This window comes from Pteropus alecto, unplaced genomic scaffold (genome assembly GCF_000325575.1).
Source record: "Pteropus alecto unplaced genomic scaffold, ASM32557v1 scaffold57, whole genome shotgun sequence".
Lineage (NCBI taxonomy): Eukaryota > Metazoa > Chordata > Mammalia > Chiroptera > Pteropodidae > Pteropus > Pteropus alecto.
Window position 1 is genome coordinate 206685 of NW_006442508.1, and position 4697 is coordinate 211381.

Genomic DNA, 4697 nt, shown 5'->3' on the forward strand with positions numbered 1-4697 from the left:
CCATGTAAATTTTGTCTTGTCATTTTAGTGTTATAGGAAGCTACTGTAGGATTTTGAGAAAAAGAGGAATGTTACCTGACTTATTGAAAATAGGTCACTTTAGCTGCTATAGTGAGACTAAACTTGAGGGGAGTAGGGCTTGGCAAGAGAAGACCCATAGGGAGGCTAATTTCAATAAGCCAGGCAAGAGATAATTACAGATTAGACCAGGATGTTGCACTGGAGGTGTGAGAAATGGCTGGGTTCTGGTTGTGTTTTTAAGGTTGAGCTAAAAGGATTTGTTTCTGCATTAGCTATAGGGTTGAAAGAAGAGAATAAAAGATGGCCCGAGCAACCGGAATAATGGTGCAAACAGAGAAGACAGAAAAGTGTACGCTTGGGGGCAAGAAAAGAAGTTCAGTTATGCAAACATCGAGTGTAAGAGTCTTATTAGTTACCCAAATGGAAATGTTACAACAACAGCCAGGTATACAAAGGTGTGGAATTCAGGAGCAGCAGCATCATGGCTAGTTTGCTACGTGACTTCGGCTCTCATCTTGGCACTTACTTTCCCTTTTATCTTATTGATTTTCATGTCAGGTTCTCCAAGATGAGCCACATATCCTTTCAATATGTCCTTTTCTGTTTAAATCAGCCAGAACTTCTATTACTGGCAATAAAGAACCTTAACTGATATCATTACTAAGTCATAGAAAGAAGTTAGTTTTAAATAGTGAATGAATACAACTTTATTAAAATGGAAAAGAACTAATGGTAAAATCATAACTGCTCCTAAACCGAATATAGCCTTTGGCAAAGCCCATCTATTTCCACAGAACAGACAAAACTAAACTGCAGCTCTGCATATAACCAATGAGCTAACCATAAATAATCATTAAAATCCTCAAATTTCCCGAGGTTTCTACTTGCTATTTGCATTTCAAATTCTTAGGAATCGATAATACTCTAACCTATAAGGAAACCCAATTACATGAGGACAAAAGTAACAAAAATTCCAAATTAGTACTTGAAATGATTGAGATGTTATTCTATTACAAGGACGAATTAAACATCCAGTTTTAGAAAAATGAGAATAAGTCTGTGCTCTGTCGTCATACTGTAACATAACATTATTACATCTGTGAGTTTCCTGAGCACACAAGCATCTAAGTTCTGGTAGTTATAGCTCATGTAAAAAAATTACACTCTCAGATAAATTGTTTTTAAAATATAGGCTAGGAAGTTAGTTTGAAAGTTCAATGAATATTAACAGGTACTATGAAAAAATATCCTCTGAAGTATAAAAGATAATGGATGCATGAGAAGTAGAGGAGCCTACTATATTACAAAAGGTATTGGTAACATTTAAATGAAAAAATCTGTAATTTTTGTTAAATACCATTTTTCTGATTATAAACTATATCACCACAAAAAATACAGGAAACTATAAAAGAGAATTCTCACCACAATTTCTACAATCCAGAGAGAATACTGTTAATATTTGGTGTATTTTTTCTAGCCTTTTTTCCTATGCACACATACATGGATTGTGTGTATGTATACACAAAAGCAAAACCATACTACTATTTTTATATTCCTTTTTAAATTTCATATAACATATGCATTTCCCTCGTTATATTCTTCAAAGACAATTATTTTAAATATCGGTATAAACTTCCATCATATGAGTGTGATCACATAATCACCTACCTGCTGGTAGACATTTAAGCTGTTTATAACTTTTTACTACTATAAATAATGCTACAGTAAACATGATGCATTAAACTTTGAATTTCTAAATTTAGAAACACTATTTCAAAAGACACTACAAAACATTTAAAAAGCACTTAACAACATCAATAAAGTACATATGGCCCAACAATGCCAACTGATTCTGAATTTAAATTTTAAAAAAATGCATGAATTAAAAATTATAATGCATGATTAAATTTGAACAAATCTCTATCAAACGTAATCAGCAAATTTAACGAATCAAATGAGTTTCTCCTCCCTTCTGAAATCTTCAATACTGCTATCACAGAGAACAAACTGATGATTGCCAGGTAATAGAGGAGTTGAGAGGCTGGGAGAAAAGGGTGAAGGGTTTGAGAAGTACAAATTGGCAGTTACAAAATGGTCATAGGGAGGGATCTTTGAAAATATGGCGGAGTGAGACATGTCCCCAGATCTCTCCCCTTGAAACAACAATAAGCTGAACATCTAAAACTCAACAAAAAACACCCAAACTGCACACCAGCACATCTGAGCATGGGATCTGCGCATAAGACCTACCATAGGTCAGAACCGCGAGTGTCAGGCTATGGACTGGGACAAACAAAACAGCTGCCTCTGGCAGCCCCCAGAGCTACCTATAGGAGGAGGGGGAGGGGAGAAGGAGCAGTGAGGTCCCTGAACAGCCCTGCCTGGGAAAGCTGTGAACTCCCCCTAGCTGGCAGCAAGGCCAGTCACCAGGGCAGAAGGCAGAGAAGCGGGACAGCAGAAAAATAACAGTTGAATTTTACCAGCCGCAGTTGCATAACCGAGGCTGAGACGCAGCCCCCAACCCCCAATCCAGAGGGGTCCTCCCCCCATACCCTCCGAGACCAAACACCGCGGGGCCTCAGGAGCATCTGAACAAACGCTATTGAAACTGTTGCTAACACTGTAAGGAACTAAAACTGAGGGTAGCGAGCGTGAATAAATATCTATTGAAAAATAAAAAGGCATTTTTAAGGCTTTAAATAAAGCACGGATCCAAGAGGCTTAGACGACACCTACCGGAAACCAAAAGAAAAGCACGCTAAAGACAGACATTTATATAATAAATCTTCGTTCTCGTAAAAAAGCAAAATACATTTCCATTAATGCCCAGGCAGAGAAAGAGTCCATTTAACACCACGAACAACCAAGGTGACAAGACATCTCAGAAAGAAAAAGAAAAATCTCCAGAAAATAAGCTTACAGACATAGAAATATGGAATTTAAATCACAGAAAATTCAGGATGGTACTTCTGAAAAAACTCAGTGATACCCAAACAAATCATATCAACAATTTCAGGAATTGAAAAAACAACTAGATGAGCAGAGCAAGGAGATTGAAATCCTCAAAAAGAACCATATAGAACTTCTAGAGATGAAAAACACGCGAAAAGAGATGAAAAATGAAATAGCAAGCTTGGGAAATAGAGTTGACCAAATGAAGGAAAGGACCAGTGATATCGAAGACGGAAATCTAGAAATAAATCAGAAGGAAGAAGAGAGAAACCAAAGAATGAAAAATAATGAAAGAGAAGTTCAAGAACTAGCTGATACCATCAGGAGAGGAAATATAAGAATAGTGGGCATTATCAAAGGCGAGGAAAAGGAACACGGACTGCAAAGCATTTTCAGACAAATAGCAGATGAGAATTTCTCAACTCTAACGAATGAGCTAGAGAGCTTAGAATTCAAGAAGTCAACAGAACACCCAATTATCACAAACCAAAAAGGCCTTCACCAAGACTAATCATATTAAAATTATCAAAAATCAATGACAAAGACAGAATTCTTAGGGCAGCCAGGGAGAAGAAAATGGTAACTTATAAAGGAAAACGCAATGGATTATCTTCGGTCTTCTTAGTGCAAACCTTAAAAGTCTTAAGAGTCCAGAAGTAAACTCATATTTATATGGGCAAATAATTTTTGAAAAAAATGCCAATAATGCAAAAAATGCCAATAATGCAAAAAAATGCAAATAATTTTTGAAAAAAATGCCAAAAACATACAGTGGAGAATGGAAAGCCTCTTCAATAAATGGTGCTGAGGAAACTGGAAAGCCACCTGAAAAAGAACAAAACTAGACTGTTGTGTATCACCACAGACAAAAATTAACTCAAAATGGATTAAGGACCTGAATACATCAAACTAAAAAGTTTTTTTCAGCAAAGGAAACCATCAACAAAACAAAAGAGAAATGACTGACTGGGAGAAAATATTCACTAATGATACATCTGATAAGAAGTTAATATCCAAAATATATAAAGAATTTGTACAACACAACAACAACAAAAATGGGCAGAGGACCTGAGCAGGTACGTCTCCAAAGAGGAAATACAGATGGTCAAGAGACATATGAAAAGATGCTCAAGGTCAGTAATCATCAGAGAAATGCAAATTAAAACCACAATGAGATATAACCTGACACCTGTCAGAATGGCTATCATCAATAAATCAAAAAACAGCAAGTGTTGGCGAGGAAGCACTGTTAGTGGGATTGCATATTGGTACAGCCACTGTGGAAAACAGTATGGAGGTTCATAAAAAACTAAGAATTGATCTACCATATGATCCAGAAATCTCTCTACTGGGTATTTACCCCAAACACTTGAAAACACATATCCGAAAAGATATTTGCACACCAATGTTCATAGCAGCATTATTCACAGTGGCCAGGACATGGAAGCAACCAAAAAAGGGAGGGCTCAAATATTCAAATTCGCAAAGGGAAAAGGAGATAAGGCACACGCAGAAGAAAATAGCTGACAAAAATAGCAGAAGAAAATAGTTATATATATAACTATCCTTTAGATAGTCATAATGGTAACCACACACCAAAGATTCAGAACTGAAGTATATAACATAAAACAAGAAGAACTAGAGGCAAAACCCACAAAAGCCAACCAAAATAAAGAAAACAAAGAAAACACAAACATAAGGACAAGGAAGCAATGGAAACACCG

At 36.3% G+C, this 4697-nt stretch overlaps 1 protein-coding gene across 2 annotated transcripts in view; it reads right to left on the reverse strand.

The window, feature by feature from the left end:
- SMIM14 (small integral membrane protein 14) overlaps positions 1 to 4697 on the reverse strand; it is a 64527-nt gene that overhangs the window by 38374 nt on the left and 21456 nt on the right. The gene's annotated exons all lie outside the window — the stretch shown is intronic.